At 37.9% G+C, this 12,510-nt stretch overlaps 1 pseudogene; it reads left to right on the top strand.

The window, feature by feature from the left end:
* Positions 1–462: 462 nt before the first annotated feature.
* On the top strand, positions 463–9,918 carry LOC122728983 (annotated as a pseudogene).
* Positions 9,919–12,510: the final 2,592 nt, after the last annotated feature.

Here is a 12,510-nt window from a genome sequence, read left to right as displayed (position 1 = left end):
TAAGGAATGAAGAAGAAAGGAAAGACAGAAAAGATTCTGTAAGATAAGTTCTATATGGAATGCTTAAGTCTGGGTTATACATATTATGTTATACAACTATGATGTCTTGGTTTAAGCTACTAAGTTTGGAAGACTCCTGTGGTTTTGTATAAGAAGCATATTCATAGTTTGTATAGGTTTTACTAAAAGATAGACAAACATAGAGAAATGAACCTAAACATCAACAGTTGGAAATCCATACTACTACACTCATACTACACTCATATGTATGTCATTGGCACTCTATTCCATCCAAATCAGGGAGTCTGAAGTCTTAAAAAAATCACATATGAAGGGTATTTGACTTGGGCTCATAGAGGTCCAAGTGGTATTGCCAAATAGATTATTTTCTCCACCCTGAGATCAAGAAGTGCCTTGTTTGTGGAACATCAATTAGGGCAATATGGATGGATTGCAGAGTATATGAGGGGAGAAAAGTGTAAGAAGACTGGAATAGGAAGAAAGTTCCAGGTTGCGAAGAGCTTTAAAAGCCAAACAGAGGAGGTAAGACTGACAGAAGAGTTTGAGTTGAATGATGAGATCAAAAGGAAGATTGCAAAGGGCTTAGAAGATAGTGAGAAGGTAAGTAGAAGCACGCATTTTAGATAGACTCCATTTTCAAGGTTTTGGACTGAGGAAGAAAAGAGAGAGAAGGTTGAATCTACTGCAGGTTTAATTTGATTTAAGAATGGAAGAGAATAGAATGTATTTACAGGAAACAGGGAAGGAACCAATAGACATGGAGAGGTTAAAGATTAGATTGAGGGAATATGATTAAAGGGTTAATCTGCTAGAGAAGAAACAGAAGGGTGGCATCAAGAGTACATGGAAAGAGGTTGACTTTGATGAAGAAAAGGAACATGCCTTCAAAGACATGTAAAGAATAGGAAGAAATAGAGATGATGTCTAGGAGACATAAGATGAGGAAGAGGGGAGAAAGTGGAGCTCTAGGTGAATGGCCTCATTTTTTTCAGTAAAGTATAAGTACATGACCTTACCTGAAAGGGTGGTTATATGATTGTGATGGAATACTACTATGCTATAAGAAATGATGATCTCAATGATCTGAGAAAAGCATGGATAGACTAGTATGAAATAATGAAAAGTGAAAAGAGAAGAATCAAGAGAATGTTGTATACAGTAACAATAGTATTGTTGTAAGGACAACTTGGAGAAAAAAAATTTGACTATTATAAATACCTATATTAAGTATAAAGGACATGTGAAGAAAGATGCTATCTGCATCCAGAGAAAGAATTGATAAATTGTAACATGTATAGAATGATTTTATATGCATACATGTATAATATACACATATGCTATTCACATATATACATGCATGCATATATACATATATCTCATTATATACTATTATACACAAATTACATATAAAACTATATAAATTTATATATAAGTTATATATTTATAAATAAATTTTATATATGACTACCAATAGACGCAAATTATATATACATACACTAATATATATACATATATGTATATACACTAATATATATATACATATATATAATTTGTGCCTAATGCTAGTCATCTCTAAAGTAGGGGGAGGAAAAATTTTTGCAAGTTGTATATAATGGATTTGCAGTTTCATGGGCAATCATCTTTTTTATTATACTATGCCATGGAAATGCTTTTTTATTTCATAAATTTAAAAAAAAATAAAAAGAAAGTAGGGGAAATAGGATATTGTATGAACTTTGAAAAAAGATGATAAAATTTGAAACAACCTATGTGTTGAGTAGTATAAAGAATCAATAAGCAAGTAACAAAAGGATTGCCTTGATGAAATGAAGGCCCAATTGAAATTAGATAACTTAAATTTGTAATGAACTCAGCACAATTGTATGATTCCATTTAGTTCATTTCATTAGTATGATTATGAGCAGATGGTGGGAGTAACCTGGACTTGGGGCTCAGCAAAACATGGAGAAGAAGACAAAGAAGCAAGGGGTTTTAAACTAGAGGACAGGATAACATTGAACTGGTTTGATTAAGATGTCAAAATTAGGAAGTTAGAAGAAGACTGTAGCTAAAAGAGGGTTGATGTCCTGGGGAAATAATGAGGAGTCCAGGAATTGCAGTTTGTAGAGAGGAAAAAGAATAGATATGGGAAGAATGGACCTATGGGAAGATGGAATGATAAGAGAGTGTGGCTAGACAAAGGAAATTCAGATTTCTTGACAAAGGAATTAAAATAGATGTGCAAGATTGCAAGATCACTGAAGCTGAAAAGTGGAGTTGGAGACAGATGGGAGCTGTCCAATCAAAGGAAGAGAGGAGACTGATGAGGTATCAATCAGTTCCAGGAAGGTATGATCTTGCAGCATGATGAGATTACTAGGGCATAATGGATAAATACAAAGGGAAGCAGTCAGGTAAGACATTAAAAGATAGCTCATCTAGACACCCTTCTTAAATGGAGCTTCTTACCAGCCAGATTGGTATTCTTGTTCCATCTTCTACACACATGCTTTTGCCCTAGTTGTTCCCAATATTTGAAATACACTCCATTATCACTCTTTCTAAATGGAGCTCCCTCCAAAGAGTTCCCCACTCTGTCCTCCAATTAGGGGACCCAAGAGGCAGAGAGCACTGATGACACAGGTAAGGATGGAGTATATTTCAAGTATCTGGTTCCACGAGGGCAAAGGCATGTGGGTAAAAGATGGAATAGGAATGCCAATCTTGAAGGGGCACTAAATGTATAGAGAGACCTTGGATAGAAAACATAGATTGTGATCAGGTTGTGAAGTGTTTTAAATACCAAATATAGCGGGTTGTATTTGATTCAAGAGATAACAAAGAGCCATTTGAATTTTTTAAGGAGGGTGGTGACATAATTAGAAATACACTTTAGAAAATTCACTTTGACAGATGTGCAAGATCAGGGAATGGCATGGAGTAGGGAGACATTTGATGAAGGGAAACCAGTAAGTGAGTATCGCAATAGCCCAGGTGAAATGAAATAAGGCTCTGAAATTGAGTGGAAGGTGTGTGAGTCCAGAGAAGAGAAAGTTCACAAGAAATATCAGGGATGTAGAAATCACATATTTTGACAATTGATTAGAAATGTAGGATTAGTGAGAGTTAAGAGTCAAGATTGGCACCGAAGTTGTAAATTTGAGTGACTGAAAGTACAATGGTAGTCTTTCTTGACAGTCATAAGAAAATCTATCTCAAATTTATATAATGAGCTGCCACATTACTAATGTTTCAAAAATCATCATAGTTGTCAATAATAACTTTTATTTGTCTAGTACATTACAACAAGATTACACTTTGCATACATTATCTCATTCAATAACTTCAATGATGTGGTTGGTACAATTGAGATTATCATCCCTATTTTATGTTTGTGGAACTGAAGTTTAGAGTAGTTAAGGCACTTGGTGAAGATCACACAAGTAGGAAGTAGTAGAATTTGGACCCCAAACCAGTTTTTTTTTTACTCCAAGTTCAGTGTTATATAATATTCTGTTGGTTTTTTAATAAACCACAATTCAGAGAGAAGCCTTTTTATCCATACAAGTCACTTCATCATCCATTAATACTTATTAACGCTCTGAAACCTAATCTCATTGTGAAAACTTTGGGGAAAAAGAGGCAATGAAAGAAATGCCTTTTTTCATCGACTCAATGACATTTCTTAAGTTTATCATTCCAATTAGTTTCCTAGAATTAGGAGGGCACTTCTTTGATTTATGTTGAAAATATTGAAGATTCAGCCACAAAAGTCTTATTTGAATTCCTCATCCCTGTTGATTAGGTGATCCTAAACCATCCAAGGTTATATCTAATGAAGTACAAGCCTTGGCAGGTTCTCTCAAGCTGGGCAATCTAAGAACATAGGCCTCGTGATGGTCCATATGATTGGCTTTCAAAGAGAGATTCAGTTTGAAAATACTCATCACTAAAGAGCTAGCCACCACGTTGTGAAATTTTTGGTCACAATTAGTCCAGCAGACTGTCTTCTACAGAAGTGTCAAACAGAATGCCTGAATGGCCTGAACCAGATTAAAATGTAATTGGGAAATATTTAACAAAATAAATAAAAAATGTAGTCAAACATCATGTTAATATGTGCTTAGTCATTATGTAGCTCACAGGGATCCTAATGCATGATGTAGTACTGTGTCTATTTCAGTTTGCAACTACTGTTTTACAGCATGGAAAAGTCACAATCTGTATTGGTTGAAGGATTGCCTAACCCAAGGATCTCATAAATTTGTTTAGGTATTGAGGCATATACAGTCAAGGAAGAGTATAACAGTGTGCCCAAGTTCATGGCCACAGTGAATTTTTAAAAATTCATTGGTTATATAGAAATCAATAACATAACTTTATAGTGGCTTTAAACTTAATGGTAGCTTTTTTGGATATGGAATAGTGTGTTCATTAATATAGGGAAGCTCTGGTGGAGAAATTTCTTCAAAAAAACTTTTAGTGACTACCTGGGGACATCGAGAGTGTAAGTGATCCATCCAAGACCTCATAGCCAATGTGTCAAAATCAATGCTTGAACATCCAGGTTTTCCTGACTCTGAGCCCAGCTCCAAATCCACTGTGCTATCAAAATCAAATAGAAATGTGGCCTATTAAACCTTTCATAATGATCCCTATTGGCTGCATACTGACTTAGAAAACAATTTTCTGTGGTTTTTTGTATTTTTGTTTATTCTGTTAAATATTTTCTAATATAAAGTGGTTCAGGCAGCAGGGTCCATATAGTCATTGGTCTCATGCTTGACACCTTTGTACAACATCATACTTCCTCTTGTGCTTTCAAAAGCCCAATGGAGAAGATTCTCAGTAACAAATAGCACTGTAGTTTGTTTGTTTGTTTGTTTTTTTAAAAAAGTGCTTTTCCCTCTCTGGCTCAGTTTGGAATTGTATTGGTTATTCACAGGCCTGATCCCACCCTAATAAACAGAGAAATTTTGACTTGCTACTTTTTCTAACCTAAATCAGTTTGCTTCTCCTGAGAAAACCTTACCCTCTCCAATGTTTCCCCCTCCAATTACTGGAAGGTCACCATATTAACGCTGAACTTCATTTGGATGCCCAATCTGCTTTGCCTAATTGAAGTTCAGAACTGTTAAGCTCAAGAGATACTCCAGCCTCAGTCTCTACCAATTTTGGGAACAAAGACAAGCACTGCCATGCCCAGCTATGTTTTTCTATTAATGATTCAGAACTTCTAGACGTATCTGTGAAAAAAATATTCCCAGATTTTTGGTTTGTTGTTTATATGTGGGATGCCAAATCACCTGATGAATGGCCATCAAGACAGGTGTGAGAGCAGGTGTTTCCTGCACAGTTCATCTTCTATTCATTTTTTAATGTAATCTGAAGCTCTGTGGACCTTTTTTGTCCTTTCAGAGATTTTAAAGATTGGAAAGAATCTTGGCCTGTGTTGTCTCCAAAGAAAGTGAAAAGTGGATAATAAAGAATTGTGACTATGTCTTGTAATTGTGAGAACTTCTATGACCAACCCACATGAAAAGAATTTTTAAATATTAGATTTAAATTTAAATATTTAGATATTTAAAAGTAAATGAATGGTCAAAGCGTTAAGATAATTTCTGAAATCTTTACCATATCTATCTCACTATACCAGAAGTTCTTAATCTATGGTCTGTTTGCTTTTTTAAAAAAATTAAAATTTTAATAACTATATTTCAGTATAATTGCCTTCTCTTGTAGCTGTATGTATTTTATGAATTTAAAAATATTATTTTGAGAAGGGGTCCATAGGATTTGACAGACTGCAAAAGCCATCTAGGATACAATACAAAAAGGTTAAGAATTCTTTTGTATACTGATCCACAAATAATAAATAAAAGTGGAAAGGAAATACTGTATCCAGATATAATTTTGCCATTTGGTCATATTACTAATCACCCGCACTTCAACCACCATTTGCATTTTAGATGAAATATTAGACTTAGTATCCAAATAGACTTCAGTAATCAAACCTGGACACAGTATATTGGTTTAGATTTCTGGAACATCACATTTCATTACATCATGTTGATACATAACATATCCTGGCAAAAAAAAAAAAAGACTCTTTCTGAAGCTTCAACATGAATAAACAGTGATTGGTATCCACTGGCCTCAGTTAATGCATTCAAAATTACTGAGCAGATTTAAAAATGGAATGGATGCATTTAATATGATCTAAAGAAAAGTGAACAAATGGTAGTTTAATTTGTTGCAGGTCTGCTCATCTGGCCTAGTAATTTAGCCTCCTAACTGTTCTTCATGCTTCCAAGATCTCTCATTCTTCTATTCTACCACTACCCTACCTGATTCATCTTCCTATTGCACCACTAGGAACATGTTACTTCTCCAATCAGAATCTTGAGGGGAGAATTTTCTGGGGGGGAAAGTATTAACTCTTGATATTCAATACCTGCTATATTCTGTTTTTAATCTATCAATTCATCTTTATCATCTACAAGTTGTATGCACATGGCCTACAAAAGGGTAGATTCAAGAGTCAAAATGAATTATTCTCTATCTCCAATTCTCTTCCTTTAGTCTGCTATCTCTGTTCCTTTGCTAACATTACCTTCTAAACTTATCTTGGGATTTTCCCTAACTCTAACTTCTACCTGTAAAGCTTTGTCTGTTAGAGACCTTCCCTTCTTTTAAGTCTCAATTCAGATGTCACATCCTCTGAAGTCCTCCTCAATTCCAGCTCTCAGATGAAAGTGTTCTGGCCCCCTCAATTTATCAAATCATGCTACCTGAATTATTGCTTTGTGCTTACCTTACTCTGTCTTGAATTATCATTATTTGCTCTGCTTCCCCCTTTAAATTTTAAGCTTTGTTAGGTCTATGTTGTATCACTCTTTCATTCCTAGAACACTACTTTGTAGAATCAAGTTTGCTGAATCAAAGCTTTCAATGAAGACAGAAGTCTAGAAGTAAATTATCGCAGCACCAACAGGCTTTTATTTCTCTACTCCTGTTCTCTGTCCTCTGGTAATTTCCTGCCCAGAATTCTATTTCATAGAGAAGAATAGGCCATTCATCCTCATTTCTCTCTCTGCGATGCCCTTAATTCTTTGGGCTTTGCCACAGATATTCCAACAGTGTGCTTGTCCTAAGGATACCTCTTCTGATTGGTGAGTTTCATCCTAGCACGCTTTGCTTTTGACTCTCTAGACTTTTTTATCTTGTTCCTGTATGAGCACGGCTCCCTCATTCTCCATTTCCTTTTTGAGTATTGCCTTCCCTCATTGTAATGTAACCTGCTTGAAGGTAGGTAATATCTTTATCGTTTTTGTATTTCATTACCAATACTCAACACAGTGTCAGTCAATAAACATTTATTAAGCTACTATGGGCCAATCACTGTGTTAAGTGCTAGAGATCCGAAGAAAGGCAAAAGAGATAACTAGGTGATACAGTGGATAGAGTCCTGTGCCTCGAATTAGAAAGATGTGACTTCAAATTTAACGAGGGGGTGGCCGAATGGTCAACAGTGTCAAATGGAATACAGAAAGATAAGAACTGGTAAAAGACCATCAGATTTAGCAAGATCATTAGCAACTTTAAAAGAATAGTTTTGGTTATGTGATGAGGTTGAATGCTTGATGTTAATGGGTATGAAGAAAAAGAGAGCAAAGAAAATGGAGGCAATGAACATACACACATACACAACTCCACCCCCCCACCTCCCCACCACCTCAGGAGTATGACCGAGAAAAAAAGGACAGATATAGGATGATAGCTTGAGCACGTGGTAGGGTCTGGTAAACTGTTTGCTTTGTTTGTTTGTTTGTTTGAAGATAGTTGGGATAAGGGAGCAGTAGGTGGTACAGTAGATAAACCACCGGCCCTGGATTCAGGACGACTTGAGTTCAAATCCAACCTCAGACATTTGACACTTACTAGCTGCGTGACCTTGGGCAAGTCACTTAACCCTCATTGCCCCCAAAAAACTAATAAATAATAAATTAAAATTAAAATAAAAAAGATAGTTGGGATAAAAAAAAAAGTTTGGAGATCAGAACAAGAGAGGATGATTGAGGTTTCAGTATGCTGGAACACACCAGAGGGGAGGGGAATCAGAGGTTCATGTAGAGGGACTTACATTGGCAAGGAGAAAAATTACTCTCTCATTTTCAGACACTTCAGGAAAACAGAACAGAAAGAGGATGATGTCAAGGGGTTGGAGGTGAAGAAAGGAAGAGAAAGTGAATTTTCGATCCGAGCCTGTGGGTCTGTCCGGGTCCAAGTGCACGCAGGGCTTCGTCCTCTGGCCCCTCCTGCTCCTGGTCCTGCTCCTGCTGTGTCGCCCCGGCTCGTTCCCTCCTCCTTCCTTCCTGCTCCTCCTCCTCTCCCTGGGACCCGAGCGCCCTGCCCTCCCCAGCACAGAATGCAGAAGAGAAGCCCACGAGAAAGGCTTCTGCGCCCCCTTCCCGCACTTCGCAACCCACGCCATCCACGCGGGCCAGGATCCGCCCACGTCGTGGTGCCTCCCACTACCTTCAAGCAGATGACGCGCGAGTTTTGAATACAACCTTCCTGGAAATCCCACCCGGAATTCCTTGGAGAAGGCAGTGGCCTCTCTGGATGGCGCTAAATACAGTTTGCCTTTTGCTTCAGGCTTAGCAGCCACATTGAACATCACATATCTTTTTTTTTTTTTTTTAAGTGAGGCAATTGGGGTTAAGTGACTTGCCCAGGACCACACAGCTAGTAAGTGTTAAGTGTCTGAGGCCGGATTTGAACTCAGGTACTCCTGACTCCAGGGCCGGTGCTCTATCCACTGCACCATCTAGCTGCCCCCATCACACATCTCTTTTCTTTTTTTTTTTTTAGTGAGGCAATTGGGGTTGTGACTTGCCCAGGGTCACACAGCTAGTAAGCGTTGAGTGTCTGAGGTCGGATTTGAACTCAGGTACTCCTGAGTCCAGGGCTGGTGCTCTATCCACTGTGCCACCTAGCTGCCCCCATCACACATCTCTTAATGACTGGGGACCATATCATTTGTATGGATGATGTGTATGGAGGGACAAATAGGTACTTCCGTAGCGTGGCCACAGAGCTGGGCTTGAAGGTTTCTTCTGTTACTGTTCCAAACTCAAGCTGCTGGATGCTGCAATCAAGCCAGAAACCAAACTTGTTTGATTCGAATCTCTTACAAACCCCAAACTGAAGGTCATTGACATTAAATGCTGTGTCCGGGTGTTCAATAAACATGACAACATTATTTTAGCAGTAGATAACACCTTCATGTCAGCCTATTTCCAGCGTCCTTTGGATCTTGGAAGCTGACATTTTTATATATTCAGCCACCAAATATATGAATGGCCACAGTCATGTTAAGGCTTTGGCGTCAATGAATTCTGAAGACCTATATAAAAGGCTCAGCTTCTTACAAAATTCTCTTGGGGCTGTTCCATCTCCTTTTGATTGTTACCTATGGCTTCAGGGTCTGAAAACTTTGCAAATCCAAATGAAGCAAAATTTTGAAAATGGACTGGCAGTGGCCAAGTTCCTGCAGGTGAATCCTCTGGTGGAAAAAATCATTTACCCTGGCTTGCTGTCTCACCCGCAGTATGAACTGGTTCAGCATCAGTGCACAGACTGCCCAGGAATGATTACCTTTTATATCAAGGGAGAGCTTGCACATGCAGAAGCCTTCCTGAAGAACCTCAAGGTTTTCATGTTGGACAAGAGCCTGGGAGGATATGAAAGTCTTTCTGAGCTTCCTGCTATCATGACCCATGCCTAGGTGCCCAAAGAGGCAGCAGTGACACTCTGACCTGGCTCTCCATTCGCTTGGAGGACATAGATCTCTTGAAGGACCTTGGTCTGGCTTTGAAAGCTGTTAACCCTTAATCTATATGAGCTGTAACTAGAATTCTAGGACGTGCCACTGAGGGCTGAGATTCCTGGAATGATCAACCTCTCAGAAGATCGATAATTGCAAACCACACGATCCTCTTATGATTGTCATTAGAAGATCTTCCTTCAGCAGTGTCTCCCACATTAGACACCTCAGTACCTTTTATGCCTTAAACCATCAGTGACTGGACATCAATGGCCCAAGATGCTATTCTCTCATCTCTCTCTGGTTGTGAAATTCAAGCTCAGTTTCTAGGGATGCTTTTCCCTTTATCGTTTCTACTTTTGTTTCTTATTAAAGGAGACTCACTTGTGTGCTGCCAGTTTGCATCTTCCTTCCATGCCATAAAATGTCTCTTGATTATATTTACACTCTGATGGTAATTCATTGTCTGATAGTCTTCAGAATAATTCACAATACTGAATGAACTCTCAGCACGGAGAGCAGCTAAGTGGTTTACAGAATATGGATATGATGCCAAAATCAGATACTTGAAACCATAATGTGAAATTATACTGATTTTAAATCGGATCTTTAAAATCTCGTTTTTCACTTTATTAAATATTCATAGCCAAAAAAAGTGAATTTTCTCAGAAAATTAAGAGACAATGGGGAAAGGAGTAGATTTGTGGGAAAAAGTGAAAGTCTTTAATAGCATATGTGAAGAGTAATATAAGAAATCAATTAGGAAGTCATAAAAGTTTGCCTTGTAGTGAAGACCTAATAAAAATTTGTAGAAAGAAATCATGAATGCAGAATGAACACAAAAGCATAGCAGAAGTCAAAACATTAAGGGGAAATAAATCACAGCTCTATAAAGAACCAAATAATTCAATATAATTTTTAAAAATCTCAACAGCTTGAGAAACAAAGAGACACCCCCCACCCCCAAAAAAATAAAGAAGGTGGAAAATTAACAGTTCAAGAAAGTCCATCCCTCCTCAAAAGTGTTATGCTTCTCTATGTCACTCCCCCCACCTGCCCTTCCTTCCTTCACTGCTCCCCCCTTATCCCCTTCCTCCCACTTTCCCTCAGGGCAAAATATATTACTATACCCATTTGAATGTGTATGTTATTCCCTCTGTGAGTCAATTCTGATGAGATTGAGGTCTTTGAGTCAATTCTGATGACTGATAGGCTCATTTACTGCCCAGAATAAAAAGATTACTCCACCTAATTGGGTGTGTATGTTAATCCCTCCTTGGGGCAACTCTGATGAGTTTAAGGTCTTTGTGCCTATTCTGATGAGTGTAAAATTCATTTACTGCCCTGCTCTTCCCCCATCTCTTCCTCCACTCCATAAGCCATTTCCTGTTTCTTTCATGTAGGATTTTACCCAATGTTACCTCTGCCCTTCCCCCTCTCCCAGTGCATCCCACTCCCCCCATCAATTTAACCAGAAAAATGTTATCATGGGGCATGGAGGTGACCCAATGTATCCCAACCAATACCTGGCCTCAGACACAAGACAGTGACCCACTGCACAATCCCAGGTATGTGCCCCAACTCCAATTTTTTTATACTTCTCTAGGGTATTGTATTTGAAAGTCAAATTTGCCATTCAGTTCAGGTCTTTTCTTCAGTAATACCTGAAAGTCCTCTTTTTCATTAGTCTTATTTATTCCTTTGAAAGTTTATGCTCAGTTTTGCTGGGTAGGTGATTTGTGGTTATAATTCCAATTTCTTTGACCTCTGGAACATCATATTCCATGCACTCCATTCCTTTAATGTAGAGCTGGTACATCTTGTGCTATCCTGAATGGGGCTCCACAGTACTTCGATTCTTTCTTTTTGCGTTTTGCAGTATTTTCTCCATGATCTAATAGCTCTAAAATTTGGCTATAATATTCCTAGGAGTTTTTCTGTTGGGATCTCTTTCAGGAGGTGATTGGTAAATTCGTTCAATTTCTATTTTACCTTCTGCTTCTAGAATATCAGAGAAATTTTCCCTGACAATTTCTTCAAACATGATGTCTATGCTCTTTCCTTGATCATGGTTTTCAGGTAGACCAATAATTTTCAAATTATCTCTCCTGGACCTATTTTCTAGGTCAGCAGTTTTTCAAGAAGATATTTCACATTGCCCTCTATTTTCTTTATTCATTTGGATTTGCTTTATTGTGTCTTGGTTTCTCATAAAGTCACTGGCTTCCATTTGTTCCATCCTAATTCTTAGGCAATTATTTTCATCAGAGAGCTTTTGTACCTCTTTTTCATTTGACCAATTTGGCTTTTCAAGCTGTTGACTTTTTCTCATGTCTTTCCTGCATCACCCTCTTTTCTCTTTCCATTTTTTCCTCTACGTCTCTAACTTTATCTTCAAAGTCCTTTTTGAGTGCCTATATGACCTGAGAACAATTCATAATTTTCTTGGAAGCTTTAAATATAGGGGCCCTGATGTTGACATCCTCCTCTGAGGGTACACCTCAATCTTCCTTGTCACTAAAGAAATTCTATGGTCCTCATCTTTCTCTATCTGCTCATCTTTCCTTTCTTTTACTTGACTTTTATTTCCTTGAAGTGGCGAACTGTTTCCAGGCTGCAGTATCCCAAGCCTCAGGAGGTCCCAGGTGGTATAATTTAAG

Source organism: Dromiciops gliroides, chromosome 5 (genome assembly GCF_019393635.1).
Source record: "Dromiciops gliroides isolate mDroGli1 chromosome 5, mDroGli1.pri, whole genome shotgun sequence".
NCBI lineage: Eukaryota > Metazoa > Chordata > Mammalia > Microbiotheria > Microbiotheriidae > Dromiciops > Dromiciops gliroides.
This window is presented reverse-complemented; position numbering and strand designations above follow the sequence as displayed.